This window comes from Cavia porcellus, unplaced genomic scaffold (genome assembly GCF_034190915.1).
Source record: "Cavia porcellus strain 051 isolate PalLab524CR breed Dunkin Hartley unplaced genomic scaffold, mCavPor4.1 scaffold_42, whole genome shotgun sequence".
NCBI lineage: Eukaryota > Metazoa > Chordata > Mammalia > Rodentia > Caviidae > Cavia > Cavia porcellus.
The window spans coordinates 2867150-2878615 of record NW_026947525.1 but is presented as its reverse complement, the minus strand read 5'-3'; the positions used below and the strand labels follow the sequence as shown (position 1 = coordinate 2878615).

The window sequence follows — 11466 nt, the reverse complement described above, 5'->3', positions numbered from 1 at the left end:
CATCTGCTGCTTGGAGAACCATGTTCCAGTCCAGTTCAGGATAGCTGAGACCCTCAGTAACCTGTGTGGCACAGGGGCAGGATGGAAGTGAGGCAAATGTCATCACAGGGCTTAGGAAATGATGCCAGGGAAGAAGAACGAAACTCAGTCTCCTCTCAAAAGGTGTACTCACCAGGGATTTGGGCTTTAGTTAGTCATCAATGCCATGGATCAGAGTACAGGGCGTTTGGGTTTGCTCACAGTGTCTGAGGTATGACAATCCTTGCAGGCATTTGGTAACAATGACCAAAGAGGATGAAGTTGCCTCAATGGACAATTCCATCAAGAACAACCTCCAGCCCTCCCAGTTTACTGGTGGCCCAGGAGGAGACATTCCCAAAGCAGCTAGCTGCTATGCAGGAGGGGATAGGGTTAAGCATTCATTCTTTGGGAAGGTGAGAGTTAAGGAAAATACTACTAGTAACTTCAAACACCCCTTTAAATTGTTTACTTATTTCAGATGAAATCCTCAAGGTAATGAGAACCACAGAAGTCATTGCTTTAGGCTGAGGACTTCACTCAGCAGCTTCAGCACCTGCTTAGAAAATGCAACGTTGGGAGTTTGATCCATGCTACCAAAAAAACAAAAACAAAAAATGAGAAAGTACATTAAACCAAACAAAACAGCACACACACACACACACACACACACACACACACACACACTTGTAAGTCATTTGGAGTAAACAGTGCTTGTTAAAATCACCCTTTGAAACTGGCATAGTTATGCACAACTGCAATTCCCATACTGTAGGAATCTGAGACAGGAACATCATAAGTTCAAACCTAGGCTGAAGAATATGGAGACTCAAAGAGAGAGAGAGAGAGAGAGAGAGATGTTAAACACAAAAAAGCTATGCACACATTATAATATCTAGTTCTCCACTCAGAAGTGTTCTAATCCACCATTTGTTTAGTTTAGGTTTGTCTTTTTGAAACAAGGTTTCACTTTGCAGTTCAGACTAGACTTGAGCTCACTGTGTAGCCTAGGTTGGTCTCTAACTTTCAAGAATCCTGACTCAGCCTCTTGAGTGCTGGGATTACAGGTGTGCACCACCATGTCCAGCTTCCACTATTTTTTTTAAACACAGGATTCAGAAAATTTTGCTAGAGGAAGACACAAAATGCACTCAAGCATGGAGTGTGGGTGCTCAAAGAGAAGAGCCACCTAATCCACCAGTTTTGATGCACAGTGCACAATGCAGCATGATCTATAATGTCATTCCAGGAGAACAGGAAAGTGTCTCCCTCTAGAGGTGAGGACCAGTCCTCCCCACATGGGTGTGATAGGTCTCTCCAGTACAATCCAGCTGCCCTTGTGTTGGGGAGGCAGTTTTGACAGTTACCCCAGGAGATCTCTTCAATTGCCAATAGTCACGAATCTGTCTTCACTCTGCTATTCTCTGGCAGTGTATGCTTTTGGCATTGAACTCTGTAGGCTGCACCTTCAATGCTGTTCCTTTTGTAGTTATGAAACTGTGTCAGCAAAACAAAGGGGCCAGAGATATGGACTACTGAACATTTATCATGATTGTCAAGACTCTTTTGAAACATGAGCCTCCCATAATCCTGCCTCTTGTCCTGGGAACAATCAACCAACCAGGTTGATAGCTGAGTGCAAGGAAGGCAACTGGCAGCCTGAATTTCTGAAGATGCAGGCAGATGCCAACTAATGATGTTTCTGCTCTCAGTCAAATACTTACCAGTCAGGAGGTCATTTAGCCACTAGTCCATGAAATTAGTGCCCTCTGGAAGAGCATGGGGTGGGATGCAGCTGCCTCCCTTGTCTGTGGCCTGAGGCTCACAGAACAGAAAGGGAGGTTCCCCGATATCTGCCAGGTCTCTCTGCCTGTCTATGGGAGCCTGGCAGAAAGTGAAAGGGTGCAGAGTAACCTCCCTGGGCACACACTCTACCTCCCTCCCAAACCTTGACCACATACTGGAGTCCACAGTATCTTGTGCCTGGGACCCACCATACCCTGCCTGACATGGGGTTCATGCTCCAGGTGACAGAATATGGTCCCCTAGGGTATGGTTCCCAATGAGCCCAGCTTCCATAGATGCCTCTGCCTTTTTGGGCCCAGGTCCACCCCTCCTCTGTTGGAACGTTTATTACCTGCTGCTCTGTTATTCTGAGACTGTGAGGCAGCTTCAACACAGACAGTCATGGCCTTGGCCATGACCAAGTGCTAGGTCATAGGTTTGAGCAGGCATAGAGAGCATGGATTGAGAGGATCACACAATGTGTCTGGGTCACTGACCCCAACACTCTATACTGTGCACCCAGGATGAGGGTGGCTTCCTTCCTGTGTAGAGAGAGCCTTGTGGTGGAAAAGAAGCCATTGCCCAGCTCCTGGCTGCAGACCACCATCATGGTGTTCTTTGTTGCTCTGCATAGCTCCCATGGAGCATGAATGGACTTTTCCTACTAATAGGAAGTCCACTCTCTGAATGGACTTTTCCTACTAATAATAAACTCCAAGCACAACAGGAGTCTGACTTTGACAGTAGCTTACACTTTGGGGCTGAGCATCCCTGAGCCTTTATCTTTTCAGTGTGGTGTTTGGTCAGTCAAGGTTCCTCATGATCTCACAAGTCAAAGGCCTGGTATCAGACAGTACAAGGTTTGAAAGGTGGCCTGTGAGACACAGGTCTATTGCAGGTCTCTATTTACACAGGGCCAACACTGCTCCTTTGGGAATCAGATGCATGGTCTACATGGGAAATGGGTTACACTCAGCTGAATTCAGCAATGTGAGCAGTAATTCCTGAGGCTGAGAGCATTGGGACCATATAGCAGGCTGGATCTCTTGTGTGCGGTCTTAGTTACTTTTCTCTTGCTGGTGAGACAAAATAACAGACAGCCAGATTTTAAAAGGGGAGGGTTTATATAGTTCACAATTTGGAGAGGTTTCAGTCCATTACCTGCTGGCTTCGAGGCAGGGTGGGACATGGCAGAGGGCAACAGTCCATGGCAGTGGAAAACAGTAAAAACAACAGGTGAGGAGGGGAGAGGAAGTCTCCTTCCATCCCTTACAATGTAAGCAGGTACTAACCCTAGGGCAGGTGTGCCACAAACACCCTTAATCTCAGAATTAGACCATGAATCCATCACAAACTTAGTTTCAGTGACTTCTGGAAAAACCATGCTCCTGTGACATGAGGCTTTGGGGGTACACTCAGACACAAAATGTAATATGTGCAATATATATACTGCCAGTGAGAGATGGTATAGCCTTTTGACCTGGCTCTAAAGCAAGGACTTCAATCCAGAATCTAGGTACTCACTGCTTAATATCTCAAGAACCATCCTGTGTACATAAGAAGCTCTGCTGCCCAAGAGCCCACTCAGGTGGCCATGAGTCACCAGCAAGAAACAGGAATAGAGATGGTGGTGTTTCAGGCTTTAGATGCAGATCAGAGGCCAGGCCTCCCAGGTAGAGGGAATCTCACTAGGGCTCTGAGGAAGGCCACATGGGGGTTGATAAGTGAGCCGGAGCTGGTCAAGGGTTTTGGGAACCACAATGTAAGAATAAATTCTAGATGGGGAGGGGAAGGTTGATGAGATCCGCTTCCAGAAGGACCCAACTTGGCTTTCCCACCAGGCCATCAAGCCCCGGGTGCTATCTGAAAGGCTGTCATGGGGAACTGCAGTAAAGGACCTGGTTCATCATATGCTTACTGGCTTCTGTCCTGTCCCTAGAAAAGCGAATCCTTTCCCACTTAGGCAATCCCAAAGGAGACAATGTGAGACCTCCTGGCTTGCTGCCTGGCTGGCTGGTGGCTTTGAGGGCTTCCTGGATCATAAATGCTAGCGAACACCTCTTAGTGACTACCTGCTCAGTGGGTCTGGGTGTCCCTACCATCCGTACCATGGGGGAGCAGGGTTATGAGACAGGGTATGGCCCCTCCAAGCTCACTGTGCAGGGCTGAACCTGCAGCTCTATGTGCAGCCTGTGCTTCCAGAAGCTGCCAGGTCTCTGTGCTGTATTCACATCTCTGGGAAGCTTTGTGGGAGTCCTGATGGCCCCCTTTCTCTGCTGGTCTGAGATCTCAGAAGCTTCTCGCCTACTACTAGGCACTGCACCAACTGTGCTGCCCCAAACATCAGCCTGGAGCAGGTCCCTGCAGGGCTGCAATACACATAGATGTACCATAGTGGGGCCTCCCAATAACAACAGATGCCAGCAGGGGGAAAGTGTGAGCTGAGCGGACTCTGTAATGAAGCCACAGGAGGACAGAGATCTTCAGGAACAGATTACACCTTCAGAACCTCCCTCCAGTGTATAGTAAATAGCAGGCCTGTGGTACTGCCTCCAAAGGAAACTGGGGTCTATGTCTTCAACTCTCACATCTTATCTGCTCAGCCACTAATTCGGCCAAGTGCCAGGTCACTGTCCACACATTAGTGGTAGCATCAGAATAGGGACATGGACACTAAGTCACTTCACTTCCTGTCATGATTTACTTCCGCTGTTTTAGTTCACTGTAACTCCTGGGCCCAGCTATCCCTTTGGCAGTGGCATGACTGTGTTTCTACCATATCCCCAGCTCTGACACATCATCACATCAGAAGAGGTGCACTCATCAAAACCTAGGCCCTTGCTACTTTGCCCATGTCTCAGGGTAAATATCCAGCCCCTCAGGTCAGAGGTTAGGGGCACACTAGGCTAAATGACATTGTACCAGGAAACAGTGAATACAGCCACTCAGCCTTTCATGGCTAAGAAAACTGGACCAAATTTTTTCATCAGTACCACAGGGAAGTACCCTGTGAGTCATCACAAATACAGGTTCCCATTCCCACACCCAGGGCAAGCCTGTTTTCTCATCTCTAGAAAGTGTTGTTGTCACAGGACACATGAGATGATACTCTTCATGTAGGGAGTTTATGACATATTTGCTAACAAACTGATCTGAAAATGCTATCATTTCTAAATGCTCCTTATGAAATTTAACCTTTGAGTATCACTACAGCTTCCAGCACTCACAGTAGGTCATGGCTGGGCCACTAACTCTAGGCTTTCTACTGTCTCATCACAGACTGCAAATCACTCAGTGTAGAACTTGGCGGTGGTCTGCACAGTGAGGGTAGCACAGGCAGAAGGGCTGCACAGCCTGATGGAACCCCTGGAGCAGGACATTCTGCACAGCTGCCCCATCCACAGCTCTTCCTTCCCAGGTCCCTCAAGGGCCAACATTTGCACCTCACAGGTCCCGATGCTGGGATAGTGAGTTTGCTCTCAGCTGCACAGTGCGACTCGGCCACCTAAAGCTGAGTCTTTGAAATGTGCTTACATCTCTCAGCCTCACTTCACTGAAAACTGAGAATTATACCCGTAATAGGGCAATTCTCAGAACAGAGAATTGAACCTGGACAAGCTTATAGGGTCCCTATAGTACAAAATGGGGTTTCCAGGCAATTGCTGACACCAACCAAGGCTCTATGGAAGGCCTGCTGGAGTAGCTGTGTTTATTCTCCATTGAGCTGCCCTCTCCATGGGAAAGGTTTGTTTCTCCCTCACTAATCCCTACCCTGAGTAAACATTCTCTCTTTATTGTAGAGGAGATTGGAGAGTTGCTCTATGGGCTTTCAGATGTATTATTCAGAGCCATATTCTATGGGGACTGGCAGAGGCATCAGGTCCATTCAGACATCAGGGCAGGAACCAGTTGGTAACATGAGTACATGAATATACATAGATCCACACCATGCACAGACACTTTCCAGGCACTGACCATGATCCAATGACCAGGAAAGATATATGTACTCCCCTCTAGACCTTCCACATTAGTGGGGGCTATCCTGGATGGCAGATCATGTATCACTGACATTGTAGTACACGAGACCCCCTCTTGGCTTCCCTAGACATGGATGCACAACAGTGAAAGAGGAGTCCAGAGGAAGCACAGAGTACTGGGTAGCAAGTCACTGAGCAATCTAACGACTGAGGAGAGGTGGAACAGGACACATCCCTCTGTCCTCTCACTTCTAACATACTTATGGAAGACAACCCCTATACCATAGCAGACAGTTTTCCATCTCCCATGAAGGCAACATGCCACTGGAGAGCACTAGACAGATGTGTGCACAGCTTTCCTGAAGAAGGGAGAGATGGTCACATGGGTGTACACAGACTCTCCCATGGAGTCATCTATCAGTCTCCCAGGGTTGTCTGGACCAAGACTGATTCACTGGTGGTGGAAATAGAGTGGAACTGGGCTCTCCACACCTGGAGAAGCAGGCAGGTGTCTAACTCAGCAGGTTGCCTTGGGCAAGCAGTTTGGGATTGAGGACCAGACCTCACACTCAGCTCCCCACACCTGTCTCCTCCAGAACCACAGCCCTGCTTCTTAGCTCTAAGCAGCAGCTGCAAACCCACATGAACCCTCCGATGCAGCTTCACCTTGCTGAGCTTGAGCATTGTGAACAAACTGAGGCAGAAACAAGGGTGAGGTGGACTGGTAACGTCTGTGGGTATGTGAGGAGGACAAGGCTAAGGGACAACCCTGTAGCTCTGAGACACACAGGAATCAGTGGGTGGATGCAGTGTGAGAAACTTCCGGATAGTGGATTTGTGCACAGAGCTGTCTCTGACAGGCACTGGGAAATTTGTTTGCACTGCAAGGAACATGGGAAACTGGTGATCTTTTTGCCTTTTGCTGTTGAAGGGTCAGCTGCACACCAAGCTCATGGACCAGCTGCAGAGTCTGCACCTGATCCATCTCCAGTGCCTTCACCAGCTCTGGATCCACGGGAAGAGCCAGCACCACGAAGCCCATCTGTCAGCTCAGAGATATGACTAACAGGGTCTCCACAGCAGGTGGCAGGTCCTCAACTCCCTTGAGGCCAGCTCCTGCTGAAAACTTGAGTTTCCCATCTCCTCCACTATTTTTTCCATTTTCTTGCCCTTACCTCTATACTCCTTTTAAATATTATGGCATAAATTAATCTAAAACAAATGATAGGATGTCATTCACTTTAATTAGCATACTCAGTGCAGTGGCATGCACACATTCTCAATATGAACAATCTTCAGTTTTGCCCAGTTCCAGAACATTTCCCACAACTTCATTCCCATTTGGACACAGTTCCCTCTCTTCCCTGCCAGCCCCAGCCACCACTGATCTTTCTGCCTCTGTGATGTAGTACTCTAGGTTTTCACATCAGTGCATCACAGCTCTATTTGGCCAAGCATTAATGGAAGAGACTAACTGGTATTTTTCTTTATTAAAGGAGACAGTCCCAAATAGATCCCAGTTTATAAATAAAACTCAATTACATTCATCTTTGAGGTTGGAATTGCTTTTCCATTTGTTTTGTGAGGTAAGAGACAAATACTTGCAATGCAAAAGGGAATCTCCTCATATGGCCAACAAATGTACAAAATGCACAGTATCCCACTGAAGATACATTCAGGGCCATGTCACTGAGTGATGCTGTGTCCCCATCTGACTTCAGGTTTTAAGGTAAGTGGGGAAGAGCAGTGGGGAGAAAATGGGGTGGGGTAAGCAGAACCATTTCCCTCAGGTCCCATCAGAGCTCTACACAGGGTCCCTGGACCTCTCTGAGCTAATCATAGAAGTTTCTCCCACACAGAGAGCTGCACAACAACAACACAAAAAAATAAAGAAAAATCTGTATAACATTTTAACTTTTTTTTCAAGATTGTTGTTCACAGCACTTTTAGAACAGGAAGGAACTAGGACCCTCCCTACCTTGCAAATAGAGAGTGTAGGGCACCAGTGTAGGCCACAGAAAGCAGGGAAAGCTTCAGGGAAGCTGAGCTCAGTATCTCTGGGCCCAAAGAGGAAGAGGCCAAGGAATCTGATCATGAAATTACCATTGATGCAAGATGGATTTGTGTGTGAAAGATCTCAGTTTTACAATGAAATATCTCTGCCATCAATGTGCATACACACAGAGATGTGCATGAGACAACCAGAAGGACAGAGGCAGAGTGAGGCAGAGCCTGGGAGACTTGCCCATCACTTAATGAATGGAGCTGCAAAGCACTGGAAATGTGAATGCTCTTCTTGGTTTTACTCTCAAATTCCTTTATCATACAATGTCATTGTTGGGTGGGGAAGTGGCACAGGAAACTAACACAAACCTGGTGACATAGATAAATATGCCAAGATTTTCTTTTTTTCTTTTTCTAAATCTGTCATTTGTAATAAGAGAGCATATAATGGCATACAAATAGTTCTCCAGTAGCAGAGTCCTCCATGGGCTTGTCATTAGCAGGCTCGGAAGACAGAAGAAGGGTGGGAGAAGCAGAGCAAGGTCCATATAAAGGTGGAAATGGCATTTTCCCTTACTTGAAAAAAATGTCACCTGAGACAACTTACTTAAACCAAAGAGAGATGCCACCTCTTCCCAAGGTGTGTGTGTGGGGGGGGGCAGCACAGAGTACAAGGCTGGGTAGGAAGAGAGCCAGGTCTCAGCTGTGTGAGAGGGGATCACAATGTACCTATCAGGGCCATTAGGATGAGTGGTCTGCCATCCACCAGCTCCTCTCTCCTGTCATTGCCTGCTGTGAGGGCCTGTGTCTCTTCACTGCTGGATGGAGAGAGGGCCAAGCCATAAGCTTTCTGTCATCTCAAGTAAGACTGGGGACATGGCCTAGAACATGGCCTTCTTTCAGCATTTTCTGTGCCTGTAAGTTTATAATTCACTTAGTAGTTTTGCTGTGTGCTACGTTCATGGTTTCTAATTTTTCACACCTTAACTGAGTAAATAAAGAATACAGGTGTCTTTCAATCTCACTTTTTATAATGAAGACTTAGCAGTACATTTTCCAGGTTAAATGTATACATGTTGAATGTCATAGTCACAGATTTCAAACCTGAAGTCTACGCATTGAGTTGGAGCCTTGAAGAGGAAGTCCAGGGGTGCTCAGATCTCTGTGGAGATCTTATGTCAGGGGAAAATGGGCCAGGCAGATGTAGAGGACACCTTGGCACCAGGGGCAAGAAATCCTGAGGTCCAGGCCTCCTGATCCACAAGGCAGCTTCTCAGCAAAGCAGCATACACTGCACACTGGACAGAAGAGGGCTGGAATGACCCTGCTTCCAGAACTCCTCCCTGTAGGCCTGAGGCCCCCTGACTCACTCAGGGAAGCACAATATGAAAAGGTCAGTGTGTTACACAGCCAATACTGAAGGAATGTCTTCCATCCAGGTGCAGATCTCAATTTCCACATGTGGATGCACCACAGCTGTGGAGCAGGACAGGTGTTTACACGGAGCAGGTTAGGGGGTGGGGGCACTGCAGGCAGGTCATTTTGTGAAGCCTGAAATAAGAGATGAGCACCCGATCAGCTCCAGTTTCCTTCAGCAGTAACCACCCAACAAGAACATTGTGCATTAAAAGTCTAAGTAACTGAAAGGAGTTACTGCCAAAAATATATACTGTAGGATTAGTTGGAAGATACAAAAGGAAATGGCTGCATCCCTAAGTTAAAATGAGATGTGACCCTTAATGGGAATGTGGTTTCCTTTGGTGTCACTGACCCACATCCATCAGGAACAAACACACTGATGAATACAGCAAAAATGAATATAGGCAATGTGTCAACAATCAAAACTCATTAATAACAACAAAAAAACCCATGATAAGATAAATGACTCAGTGAATTTTTTCAAGTATATAATAAAGAATAAATAGCAATCACTTTTGGATTCTTCCTAGAAATTGAAGGGAAAGAACCAACACCAACTTCTTTTAGATGACAAAGTCACCCTGAGAATGAAGCCAGACAATAATGTATTGAAAAATAAAATAAAAACAATTGAAAACACCCTACTGATCAATATTCCTAATGAACATAAGCAAGATTATTCAGCTAAATGCTTGTCAGATAAATTTTCAAGCACATGCAAAATTTAAGCACCATGATCAACAATCGGCTCAATCTCAGTGATGCAACTACCATCCCACTATAAAAACCATTGAGCATCACTTGCCACTTTCACAGAATGAGACAGAGCTAACCTTTCAATAGATTGGGAAAAATAGCTTTGAGAAATTCTGAAGTTCAACATTTTGTCATGGTAAGAACTACTCACACACCATGTATAGGAAGAATGGACCTCAGCACAGCAAAGATGATACATGAGATGCCCATCCCTGACATCGTGCTCAGAGGCTGACAAGATGCAAGATTTTCTTCTCAGATCAGGAACCAGACAAGGCTTGCAGCAACTTTCAACACAGTACTCCAAGTTCTAGCCCTAGAATTTACTCAATAATAAGAAATGAAGTCTTCCAAACCAGAAAGGAAGAATTAAGCACTGTTTCTGTTTCCTGAGGACACAACCTTTCATATTATCCTTTCATTTTATATTTCCACTGAAAACCTTTTAGAACAAATTCAAAAATCACATAAGGTGCAGGGTACAAGATCCACATGTCTAAACAATTCATATCTCTGTGCTTCAAACAAACTGCAACCTCAAATACAAAGAATACAATTCATTTCATAATTCATCAAAAAGAATGCTCAGGAAAAATTTAACCAAACTCACATGTTCTTTAAAATTTGCAAGCAAGATGCAAGCAGTACAATAGCAATAACAGAAGAAAACACATATCATGATGGTGGATGGGAAGAATTCATGTTGTGATAATGTACATGCTACCCAGATCAACCAGCCCTTTCAAAGCATTCCTGTCAAAATACCACTGATATTTTCCTAGAAATCAAAACAAAAAAATGAAAATTCACAAGGAAGTACAAAGTGTCATCCTCTAGCCATTTAAAGAACATTAAATGTAGAAGCACAAAATACCTGGTTTCCAAATATATTATAAAGTGACAGCAGTCAAAAGGGTCTTATACTGAAAGAATAGGATCACAGATGAAAATGACTAGCCCAGAGACAAACCAACTCATAGAGTCAGCAGGAATTTGAATTTGTTTCTTCAATGCATTCCTGTCCTTTCCTATATTTTCCCTTTCTTTTTCTTTTCAGGTTCTCGATCTGTCAATCTACCCTGAGCTGAAATCAGAGTTTGTTGCAGTCTTGTCTGGAACTCCCAGTAATCCTGCTGCTTCAGCATCCTGAATGCTGACATTGCAGGTATTTTCACCCATTTCTTGATCAGCCAGTGAGTTTTTAATAACACCAGGATGAAAATATGTCTGGTGGTGTGTCTTGTAATGATATCAATCTGGAAGTCTGAGGCAGGAACATCATAAATTCAAGGATAGACTCACCAACTTAGCAACTTATTGAGAAACTCCTCAAAAAAGGAAGACTTTTGGGGCTGGGGATTTAGCTCAGCAGCATAAGTGCTTGCCTTGCAAGCAGGTGATCATGAGTTCGATCACTGGTACGGATAAAAACAAAAAAGACCAAAAGGAAGACTTTAAAAAGTGGAATGTAATGGAGCTAAATGCAAAAGCTCTGTATTCAATCTCT

General features: G+C 45.4%; 1 long non-coding RNA gene across 1 annotated transcript in view; it reads right to left on the bottom strand.

Annotated features, from left to right (window-relative positions):
- Positions 1–7005: 7005 nt before the first annotated feature.
- Positions 7006–11466, bottom strand: part of LOC106026309 (uncharacterized) — a 30955-nt gene continuing 26494 nt past the window's right edge. Inside the window, exon 5 of the long non-coding RNA XR_010045820.1 lies at positions 7006–9335. This is a non-coding gene — a long non-coding RNA (uncharacterized LOC106026309). The remainder of the gene's footprint in view (positions 9336–11466) is intronic.